Genomic DNA, 12,580 nt, shown 5'->3' with positions numbered 1-12,580 from the left:
CCCCCCTTGAAGGCCTGCACCCCCTTGAAGGCCTGCACCCCCCCCCCCCCCGAAGGCCTGCACTCTCTTGAAGGTCTGCACCCCCCCCGAAGGCCTGTCCCCCCCTTGAAGGCCTGTCCCACCCCCTTGTAGGCCTGTCCCCCCCTTGTAGGCCTGTCCCCTCTTTAAGGCCTGCCTGCCTGCCTTTCCCCCCCTTGAAGGCCTGTCTCCCCCTTGAAGGCCTGCACCCCCCCTTGAAGGCCTGTCCCACCCCCTTGTAGGCCTGTCCCCCCCTTGTAGGCCTGCCTGCCTTTCCCCCCTTGAAGGCCTGCACCCCCCAAAGGCCTACACCCCCCCCGAAGGCCTGCCTGCCCCCCTTGAAGGCCTGCACCCCTTGAAGGTCTGCACCCCCCCCCACGAAGGCCTGTCCCCCCTTGAAGGCCTGCCTGCCTGTCACCCCCTCCCCCTTGAAAGCCTGCTTGCCTGCCCGCCCGCCCCACCCTGAAGGCCTAATGCCCCGACCCACCCCGAAGGACCGCTCGCCCCCCTGGCCTCCCCGCACCACCTATGAAGCAGCCGCAGCAGGATCGCGAAGTCAGCGTCAGCGATCCCTGCGCTGCTTCCTGCGCCACGGTCCCGCCCCTCCTCTGACATCAGAGAAGGGGCGGGATCGCGGCGCAGGAAGCAGCGCAGGGATCGCTGATGCTGACTTCGCGATCCTGCTGCGGGCTGCTTCACAGGTGGTGCAGGAAGGTCAGTGGGGCGAGCGGTCCTTCGGGGGTGGCGGGGGACTGAACGGCAAGGCCGGGAACACCCCCTTAGGGCTGGCACCCGGGGCGCACCGCCCCCCCCGCCCCCCCTTGGTACGCCACTGGACTGAAGAGATCATGAGATGCTGTGGAGCTGCTGGCAGTGCTCTACTATAATCGCTAGCACTGCTGGCAGGCTATAGAAAGTTAGAGGGAGGGAAGGAAAGAGACCAACTGACCACGAAGGGAGGGAGAGTGAGAGAAATAGATACCCAAACAAGAAGGGGAGGGAGTGAGAGAGATATCAACCACAGAGGAAGGGCGGGAAGAGAGAGAGAGAGATACCCAATCACAGAGAGGGAGGGAAGAGAGGATCTCAGAAAGAGGTGCAAATTGGGAGGAGGGTTTAGGGGGATGTTTGAGAGGCCAGATTTTGGAAGTACGGATGGAAAACCCCCTCAAAGGAGATGGTGAAAGAGGAGGGAATGAGAAATATGGTGAGAACAAAGTGGTGGGGGTGAGAAAAGGGAAGAGAGAGTACCCATGGAAGGGAAAGGAAAGGAAGGGGAGGGAGATGATGATGCCCATGAATGGCAGGGAAGGGAAGTTTCCAAGTTTATTAGTCATTTGATATATTGTCTATCATAAATAAACGGAAACTAGACAGATTTGAAAAGGAGGAAGAAAAATGGAAGGAAGGATTATCGCGAAAAATGGATATAGGGCAGGAAGTAAGGAAGAGAGAAAAAGAGTGAATAGACACAGCATGGAAGCAGAACCAGAGATATGGAACAAGATGATTACAAAGATAAATTCACCAGAACATAAATGTAAGATAAATGGTTTTATTTTTAATTTAGTAAGGGGGTAATGGGATTTGATATACCATCTTTCTATGGGATAACTGAATTGAAATGTGTCAGTTCTCAGAATTACATCTGCTATGTATATATTGCACTATACAGGAAGAAATGCGAGGGGACACTTTATGTAATTGGGTAGTGGGGAGTGTGTGGTTAGAACTACAGCCTCAGCACTCTGAGGTTGTGGATTCAAATCCCATGCTGCTCCTGGGCAATTTACTTAATTCCCCAATGCCCCAGGTACATTACATAGAGTGTGAGCCCACTGGGACAGATAGGGAAAAATGCTCGAGTACCTGAATGTAAACCACTTAGGCTATTTATTTATTTTACTATTTATATCCCACTTATGGCCTAAGTGGTTAACATTCAGGTATTCGAGCATTTTTCCTATAAGTGGTAAATACTAAAAATAAATAAATAATCACAATTGAGTGATTAAAACTTTTAATCGATGTGCAGTCCTAGCTATAACTGGCAAGTTAGATGCAAAGAATTGATAAGGGAATTTCTAAGTACCTATCTTACTTATAATTTTAATGCACCAATATATTCATTGTAACCCGTTCTGGGCTCTTTTGGGAGGACAGGCTAAAAAAATCGAATAAATAAATCTAATATAATAAAATGGTAGGCCGCGCATGCGCACTAAAAAAAACGTGTTCCCTGATCTGTTGCGAAAATACGACTGCGCATGCGAGGCCCCGGCGGCGGCTTTCAAATTAAAAAAAAAAAAAAATACACAGCGAGACAGGAGCTGCGGCGGCGGTGACGGCGACTTTCAATGACGAAGAAGCTGCAGCTCGGGAAGTCGGGGCCTCCCCCGCCACGTACAACCCGCTCCCTCTCCTGCAGCTCAGGCACCACAGAAGCTGTGAAAACGCACAACCCAGTCCCCGCGTCTGCCTACCCTTCCCCCCAACACAGCGCATTTGCCCCCCCCTCTCAGAGAGTCCTTTGCTGCTCACCACCCTTCCCTTGCCGCTGACCCGACTACCTACCCGACAATTTAAGCAGCAGTCTTCACACGCTGCTTCAGGCACTTCTACTGCCCTAATTTGCTCTGCCGCGTCTCTGATGATGTCATCAGGGACGTGCCAGAGTAAATCAGGGCAGTAGAAGAACCCGAAGCAGCGTGTGAAGACTGCTGCACAGGCTGCTTGAATGGGAGCAGGAAGAGGTGATGATGGACAGGGGGGGAAAAAGGAAGGGAGGCCTATTATTGGACAGGGGGAGCAGGAAGAGGTGCTGATGGACAGGGGGGGGGAATGAAGGGAGGCCTACTGCTGGACAGAGGGAGCAGGAAGAGGTGCTGATGGGCAGGGGGGAGGTAAAACAAAGGGAGAAGGACTGCTGCTGGATAAGGGGAGCTTGAATGGGAGGTGGTGGACAGGGGGGAAAAATGAAGGGAGGCCTGCTGATGGACAGGGGGAAAAAATGAAGGGAGGCCTACTGCTGGACAGGGGGAGCAGGAAGAGTTGCTGATGGACAGGGGGAAAAAATGAAGAGAGGCCTACTGCTGGACAGGGGGAGCAGGAAGAGATGCTGATGGACGGGGGGGGGGTGTGTGGAAATGAAGGGAGACCTACTGCTGGACAGAGGGAGCAGGAAGAGGTGATAATGGACAGGGGGGAAAAAAAGGAAGAGGGAATGCTGATATGGCTACTGTACAGGAAAGTAGACAAGAGGAGATAAATGCTGCATAGGGGGCAGAAAGAGAGACAAATAATAGGAGGGAGGGAGACAGAAAGAAAAGAAGAAAGACACAAGGGCAGGGAGTGAGACAGAAAGAAAGAAAGACATACATATATTCTAGCACCCATTAATGTAACGGGCTTAAAGACTAGTAAATAAAATAAAGAAAGCTAAGAAAGAATACGAAGAAAAACTTGCCAAGGAGTCAAAAACTCATAGTAACAATTTTTTAGGTACATCAGAAGCAGAAATCCGGCGAGGGAATCAATGGGACCGTTGGATGATCAAGAAGCAAAAGGGGCAAACAGAGAGGCTTCGGTTTTAATGGAAGAAGATGTAAGAAATCTACCTAAACCAGAAATGGTTTTCAAGGGTGATGATGCGGAGAAACTGTAAGAAATCTCAGTGAATATGGAAATCTCAGTGAATATGGAAGATATACTAAGCCAAACATAGAAACATGATGGCAGATAAATGCCAAATGGCCCATGGAGTCTGCCCATCCACAGTACCCATTATCTCTTCCTTTCTCTAAGAGATCCAATGTGCCTATCCCAGGTTTTCTGGAAATCAGAGACAGTCTCTGTCTCTACCACCTGTACCGGGAGACTGTTCCAAGCATCTACTACCCTTTCTGTAAAAATGTTATTTCCTTGGATTACTCCTGAACCTTTCACCCCTTAACTTCATCCTATGCCCTCTCATTCCAGAGCTTCCTTTCAAATGAAAGGTACTCGGACCGCTGCTGTTCAACGTATTTATTAATGACCTGGAAACGGGGATGAAGTGTGAAGTTATAAAATTTGCGGATGACACTAAACTCTGTAGCAGGGTTAGAACTGTGGAAGAGTGTGAGGACCTACAAAGGGACCTAAACAAACTGGAGGAGTGGGCGAATAAATGGCAGATGAACTTCAATGTAGGGAAATGCAAGGTCATGCATATAGGGAAAAAGAACCCGATGTTCAGCTACCAAATGGGGAGGTTAGTATAAATGGGAAGTAACCTTGAAAGAGATTTGGGTGTGCTGGTGGACACAACAATGAAGCCAAAGGCACAATGCGCAGCAGCCTCGAAGAAGGCAAACAGAATGTTGGGTATTATTAAGAAGGGTATTACGACCAGAACGAAAGAAGTCATCCTGCCGTTGTATAGGGCAATGGTGCGCCCGCACCTGGAGTACTGTGTCCAGTATTGGTCACCGTACCTTAAGAAGGATATGGCAATACTTGAGAGGGTCCAGAGGAGGGCGACAAAAATGATTAAGGGCATGGAAAACCTTTCGTACACTGAAAGATTGGAGAGACTGGGGCTCTTCTCCCTGGAAAAGCGGAGACTCAGAGGAGACATGATAGAGACCTACAAGATCATGAAGGGCATAGAGAGAGTAGAGAGGGACAGATTTTTCAAACCTTCAGAACATAAAAGAATAAAAGGGCATTCGGAAAAGTTGAAAGAGGATAGATTCAAAACGAATGCTAGGAAGTTTTTCTTTACCCAGCGTGTGGTGGACACCTGGAATGCGTTTCCAGAGGGCGTAATAGGGCAGAGCACGGTACTGGGGTTCAAGAAAGGATTGGACAATTTCCTACTGGAAAAAGGGATAGAGGGGTATAGTTAGAGGATTACTACACAGGTCCTGGACCTGTTGGGCCGCCGTGTGAGCGGACTGCTGGGCACGATGGACCTTAGGTCTGACCCAGCAGAGGCATTGCTTATGTTCTTATGACTTGACTTGTGCGCATTTATGCCACGTAGGTATTTAAATAATTCTCAAGAACAAAAATCAAAATAACAATTAATTCAAAAATCTAAGAAAAATGTTATTTGCCAGAGTGGTAGAAGCACCCGCTGAAAACCATTTACTCAAAAGTGGAGAAAAAGCCTCAACCATCAATAGTATACAGACGGCAACCCAATGAGTTTTTAAGCCGTTCTTATTCTGTATCATGGGCAAAAAACTCCACTACAATCAAAATGTCATTTTCAAAAACAGGGAAACATCCCACCACTGTGCACCTGGAACAAGAAACAGAACAAGAGAACCAAAAACTGTACTTAGCTTCACCGATGATCCATTACTCCATCCACTATCACGATGTTCCGGTCAATACACCACCAGCAATCAAGTGAAGATAAGCAGCTGTATTTCCAACAAGGCTCTTGTTTCGCCAACCAGTGGTTGCATCAGGGAAATTCCATATCAAGCTCTCGTTCCTTCCAACTCTGTCCAGCACTGGCAATAAAATGGCTCCTGGATTAAAGACTCCGCGTTCCATGACAGTCATTTCCGCCGGAGATCATTCACAATAAAAACACAAAAATCAAAAAACAATAATCAATAAAACGCACACCATTCTACTTTCTGGTTCAGCCCCTTGGGCCAGATTGTGTCCAAAAAGAAAATTGACCTTTGTTCACTCTGATATAATTTAGTCTTCACATCACCCCTCCGTGACGTCACTGGGATATGATCCAACACAAAGCATGTGAACTCCTCAAAAGAATGTTGTTTATCCACACAGTGATGGGTTAATACATCTACCTGTCGTTTATGGGCGATGTTGTGACCAGTCAGACCCGGGCTCTGCCAAGGTCCCAGTTAAGCCAGGGAGAAATGTAAAAATAAAAACACGGAAGGGAAATTCCCAGATCTCCCAGGGTTATATTTCGGGAGATAATGCCATTGACCACCAGAGGGAGCTGGATTCATCTGAGGAGGAAGTAGGTGAGCTTTATTCGAGTCACCACCGGGGGAGCTCAAGAGGACCCTGGGCTTCTGCTGACTCACTTAGATCAGGACACACCCCTAGGGTATGTAAGCCAGCAGTGGCATTCAAGCCAGCAGGCCGGTTAGGGAGGAAGTTCAGGCCTTGCCTCCCTAAAGATCCACCTGGGCCAAACAGGAGCAACAACCCTATGCCTATGGAGCTGACAGAGGCTGGACAAGATGAAGACTTGCCACTATTGAATGCAGAGCCTATGGAATGTCAGGAAGCTGGTGCAGGTTGTGAAGCTAATCATCCTGAGCCTATGCAGGTGGACTTGGCCTCATTATACAAACAGTGAGTTGGATTTTTGGAACTGTTTGTTTGCTGTGGGTTTTGTTTTGGATGTTGGTTTTAGGAAAGCTAGGAGTGTGTGGGGAGAGGTTTTGTTTTCACTCTGGGTGGGATTTTGAAAGCCATTTCTGTGGCTGTATTTGACAAAACCTGTACACTCTCCTTTCCTGGCAGTCATAAATGTTGCCAGAGGCTTTCCTCATTTTTCTTAAGGACTGAGAATAGAGGAAACTATTATCTTGAACTGCATTTTTTTTGAGTTACTGAATTACCTGCTTTGGAGCAGGCAGTGCTAGCTCTGTGGAGAGCTGTGAGCTCAAGAACAATTGAGTCTTCATTAGGATTGGACTTTATTTTGGACTGTGTTATTTTCTTGCCCTTTTTGGCAGTTTTTTCTTTGTGCTGTGTGAAATCCTGACTAAAGTTGCAAAGGTTTGGTGAATTACTTACCTGCATGAAGGATTCAGTAAAATTAACTATTTCTATAAATAAACCCAATTGTTGGGACTTTATTTTGTTTGACTTTAATTTTGGATTATTGCTGAGAATCCAGTCCTGCAGGGTGACTCCATGCCGGGTCACACGCTGGTGCACTGTTTATTGTAACCACTGGGATTGCTATTGAGCCCAGCCCTGGGCTATAGTAGTGGTGACAATGTTCAACCAATGTTCAAAGAGCCTGGTCTTCAGGCTCCACTCCTTGTAGCCAATATAACACAAGCCACACGGGCATACAATAGCATATACCACCCCAATCGTCTCACATGTGGCACTGCAAGTCATCTTCCAAATCCTCCTTCCGGGAATACACACTTGATCTCTTCACTAAGCCATCAGATAGAAATACTCTGTTGCGGTACACGAGTATGCATCCGAGTACTTTAAAGAACAACTTACCTGTATCCCAATTCTTTCGGTACAGACGGATATGTCATTCGATAGAAGAATTCATTGCTAAAGCTGAAATTTTGAAAGATAAATATGAGGAACGGGGATATCCCAAATCGGTGGTCACAAAAGCGTACAAGAGGGCGAGATTTAGTGCTCGTGATCAATTGTTCCAGTATAAACTGAAAGTGGAAGACCTGGAGATGGTGCCATGTATTTTGAAATTTTCCAGTATTTTTCAACGATTGGGCATAAAAATTAAAAATCTTTGGTCCATGGTGCAAACCAAGCAAAATTGTCAGGAGTTAGAGTGTAAAATAGCTTTTTCTTATAACAGAAATTTAAAAGATCTATTATGCCCTTCTGACGTATGGTCAAGTAGAGTGGTGGAGAGGAGGGGACTGTTCCGTTCTAACCAATGCACTGCGTGCTCTCTAATTTGTGAGGGAGATCAAGGGTGTATTTCCGGAAGGAGGATTTGGAAGATGATTTGCAGTGCCAGCCTTTTCTTTATCAGCTTCTACATATTTCTCCCCTTCACCTTTGAGTCTCACAATGCCACTCTGGCACTTCTGCCTATCACTAATGTATTTTTTTAAATGTCTTGTCTCCCAGTTTCAGCTATTTTTTCTTCCATTTGCATCTTTGCTTTCCTGACTACACGACCAGCCTCTTACCTTTTCCAGATATTTTTGCTTGTCTTCCTCTTTCTGTGATCTTTTGTAGTTTATGAAAGCTAACCTTATTTCTTACCTTCTCAGCTTCTATTTTTGAGAACCAAAGTGACCTTTTCCTCTTACTTTTACTTACTTGTCTAACAAAAAGGTCTGTCAGTCTTACAATTACTCCTTTCATGCCCATGCATTTCCACTCCTTCCCGACGTTCCCATCCAGACAATTCCTTGACGTAATCCCCCATCCGAACAAAATTAGTTTTTTAAAGTCTAGAACCTTTGCTTTTGAATGAGCCCTCTCTAGACCCATCTTAACATTAAACCATATCATGTAGTGATCACTGGATGCCAGATGATCACACACTATAACATAAGAAATACTTTCCCCGTTTATAAGCACTAAGTCCAGTATGACCTTTTCCCGTGTGGGTTCCATTATCAACTTCTGAAACAGTTCTCCTTGTAGCGAATCCAGTTCTCCTTGTAGAAAATCCAGGATCTTCTACTTCTAAAAGACCCCACAATAGGGATACCCCAAATCAGCATCCAGCATTTTAAAATCACCTATTAGTAAAATCTCCCCTTTTTTAGATATATACTGAACGTCTACTATTAAATCTCTGTCCACTTTTTCCATCTGTGAAGGAGGCCTGTATATCATACCAATGTAAATATATTCACCATTCCCTCTTTCCAAATTGATCCATAGTGCCTCTTCCTTGCCCTGCAGATTCTGCAATTCTGTGGCTTTAATAAGATCTTTAACATACAACGCTAACCCCCCCCTTTTCTTCCTACCCTGTTTTTTTCTGAATAGATTATAGCCCGGAATAACTACATCCAGTCATGGTTGTCTGTGAATCACGTCTCCATGATTGCCACTATATCCAATTCATCTTCTTCCATCACAGCTTCTAGATCCAGAATCTTGTTTCCCATACTTCGAGCATTAGTATATACTGCTTTCCAGACATTACCCACTTTTCCCATCTGTGTAGAGGTATTCAGTGAGGGCTTATATTCACCTGGGGGCTTTGATCACCCTGCCCCATCACTTCTAGTTTAAAGCCCTCTTCAGTAGAAAGACACTTCTTCCCTTCTTTGATAGATGCACACCATCCCTACTCAGCAGCCCTTGGAAAATCATCCCATGGTCCAGGTAGCCAAAATGCTCTCGACACCATCCATGTAGCCACGCATTCATCTCCAGGGCGTGAGCTTCTCTGCCCTCAACAGGGAGGATGGATGAGAATAATACCTGCGCGCCTGTCTGCTTCACCTTCTCTCCCAGAGCCACAAAGTCGCTTTTGATATGTTCACTGGGGTACCTGGCAGTATCGTTAGTGCCAACATGGCTGAGCAGCATTGGATAATAGCCGTCAGGCTTGATGAGTCTCAGCAAGCTCTCCGTAACATCTTGGAGATTGGCCCCAGGCAGACAGCATACCTCTTGTGACATCATGTCTGGTCTGCAGATGAACATTTCTGTACCCCTCAGATGGGAATCACCAACTACCACTACCTTACACCTCCTAGTGATCATGGATCAAGTAATTTTTGTGATTTAAAGCTTTGGTTCTTCTTCTCCTTGGGATGGTCTCATCTCCTCCACTTCCAGGACAGCATATCGGTTCTTCAATTCAAGGATTGGGGGGGGGGGGGGGGAATCATAGTACCAATCTTGCAGTATTCCATAATCTGAGTCCAGCTGTCTTCTCTCAGCATAGCCTCTTCTTCCCCCACTGCTGAAACTCTTTGATGCCTCATGAACCACTTCATCCATGTACCTCTCATTCACACAGATGCTTTTTAGTCTTGACACCTCCTCTCTCAGTTCCTTTACTTCCTTTATGAGAGAGTCAAGCTGAAGGCAGTTTGCACATGGAACCACTCCCTCTGCCTAGGTAACATTTTCTGTCTGCACAGACAGAAGTTGTAACCTAAGCAGCAGCTTTGGTGATACGATGTTTCCCAGCCATACTGTAGTGCAGAAGTACTTACACCTGGAATAATAAAGAAAGGACAGAAAAAAGCCTACCAAAGTAATGCCCTATTCCTGTTTGGTTGAAGAGCCTATAAATCAAAAAGCTCTGCCTTGGGGTGGGCGAGAGAGAATTAAACTAACACCAGATCCTTTCCTCAACAGCTTTTTGTGCCCTAATCTGATATTATGCCCTGAAATTCAACCTAAAACACTAATCTAGGCTAAAACACTGTTTTGTATTAAACCCTAAGAGAGACTCTAAAGGCTACCCTATTGCCTAACTGATTTTGCTGAGCTAAAAAAGAGAACTACAATGATTTAACCTACTTAAACCCAAGTTTACCTTTCCCAGACAGTAGTTCACAGGTTGCTGTGAAAAACCATCTTTAATGCTGAGCCTCTACCACCTCTCTCTTAGAACCAGGCTTACTGAGGGTTAGGCACTAGGCTAGCATTCCTCCCTTCAAGGGTCGCCTGTGGAGTCTGATCTGTTAAGAAAGTCCTCAGAGTTCAGTCTCATGAAACAAAAGATATCCACAAAAATTTTGTATTCTAACTGAGGAATAAATTAGAACACCCTATACCCTAATAGCTAGTGTTACCCCCTTTGGCTGAAATAACTGCAGTGAGACGCTTCTTGTAGCCATCTACCAGTCTCTGACATCAGTCTGAGGAAAGTTTGACCCACTCCTCAATGCAGGATTCTTTCAACTGTGAGATGTTTGAGGGGTTTCTTGCATGTACAGCCCGTTTCAAATCATCCCACCTCGTCTCAATGGGATTAAGATCAGGGCTTTGACTCGGCCACTCCAGGACTCTCCATTTCTTAGTTTTCAGCCAGACCTTGGTGGATTTACTGGTATATTTTGGGTCATTGTCATGTTGCAGAGTTCAGTACTGTATCAGCTTTAATTTTCTTACAGATGGCCTCACATCTCAAGCGCCCTCTGATACATGATAGAATTCAAAGTGGATTCTATGATGGTGAGCTGGCCAGGTCCTGCTGCAGCAAAGCATCCACAAACCATGATACTTACACCTCAATGCTTCACAGTTGGTATGAGGTTCTTTTCTTGGAATGCTGTATTTGGTTTATGCCAAACAAGTCCTCTTTTCTGTTGTCCAAATAATTTAATTTTAGACTCATCTGTCCATAGAACACTATTCCAGAAGTTCTAGTGTTTGTTTACATTCTCTCTGGCAAACTTCAGTCTGGCCTTGATGTTTCTCTTAGAGAGCAAATGTTTCCTCCTTGCACACCTCCCATGCAAGTTAAATTTGTGCAGTCTCTTTCTGATTGTAAAGGCATACACTGTCACATCAACAGGTAGCATGAGCCTGCTGTAGGTCCCGTGATGCCGATGGCAGTTAGATGAAGGGAAGTAGTGTGGCAATGGAAAACTGAGTAAACTAGCCTCCATCCTGAGGAAGATTCAATGAAATATGATCATGTTGGGAGAGGCATATAACAACTTTTAAGATAAGTGTTCAAAAATTAACATAAAATTCTATAAAAAAATAAATATATAAATAAAATAACAAATATAAAATATGTACAAAAGATCCAATGAAGATGATGGCTCATGCACAGAAAAATTCATGATTGAAGAGCCCACTGAGGATCATATGAATATATAGTATAAGTGTTTTATATAGTGTATATGGTACTGGTAGACCCCATGATGACATTTTAGGGTTTTTGGAGACTTCTTTTATCATCTTGTGGTCTACTCTGGGGGTCAACTTGCTTGGACTGCCATACCTGGGCATGTTGGCAGTTGTTTGGAAAGTTCTCCACTTGTACACTATTTTTCAGACCATGGAATGGCTAATGTTAAATTCGTTTGAGATCTTTTTAAATCCCTTACCAGACTTACAAGCTGCTACATTCTTCTTTCTGAAGGCCTCAGACAATTCTTTTGATCTCACCATGGTGTTCACTCTCACCACAGCAGTCATGAGCACACCAAACTAAATGTCTGAGGTTCCAGTAGGGCCAATCTTCTTCAAAATGCTGAATAACGATGTTCTAATCATGTGCACCTAATGTTATATTTGAGCCACTTTATGTGGGAGGATATGTGGGGGTGTCCTAATTTATTTCTCAGTTAGAATACACATTTTGTGGATATTTGTTTCCATGAAAGTTTATTAAGATTTTGAAAAATACAAGAGAATATAAAACTGAAACTTCAATGAGGTTCACAGTACATCAGTGCATGAATCAATACAAAACATAGAGTTACAATATCTGTTTGCATGCTTACATTCAAAATCAATAGAACAGAGAGAATTGATATGAAGTAAGATTTCAACATTAAACACTGATGGAAAATAATTGCAAATATGCCTGCAAAGGAGACCAGTGTCTATTGAAAAAGACTGTGGTTCCAAATTTCTTGGCAAGGACCAATTCATATTTATAGTAATGTAAAATTGATTGCTACCATTGATGTGAGGAAAGAGAGCTAGTTGACTTCCAATTAGAAAGAATGAGCTTAAGCGCTACAGAGAGAAGAATATCAAGGAGTTTAGTATGATTTTCACTTAGAACCATTCCTGGAGCATGAGACTTTAAAATTACTATGGCGAGAGAGATATCAGCTTGGATATCAAAAAATTTTAGTATAATATTCCATATCATATGAAGTAATGAGCCAACAGCTCGTCCATAGTTCCAACAATT

At 44.7% G+C, this 12,580-nt stretch overlaps 1 protein-coding gene across 5 annotated transcripts in view; it reads right to left on the bottom strand.

The window, feature by feature from the left end:
* SNX25 (sorting nexin 25) overlaps positions 1 to 12,580 on the bottom strand; it is a 421,363-nt gene that overhangs the window by 44,773 nt on the left and 364,010 nt on the right. The window lies entirely within an intron of this gene.

This window comes from Geotrypetes seraphini, chromosome 1 (assembly GCF_902459505.1).
Source record: "Geotrypetes seraphini chromosome 1, aGeoSer1.1, whole genome shotgun sequence".
In the NCBI taxonomy this organism is placed as follows: Eukaryota; Metazoa; Chordata; class Amphibia; order Gymnophiona; family Dermophiidae; genus Geotrypetes; species Geotrypetes seraphini.
The sequence above is the reverse complement of the archived record's forward strand: the minus strand, read 5'-3'. Positions and strand labels throughout refer to the sequence as shown.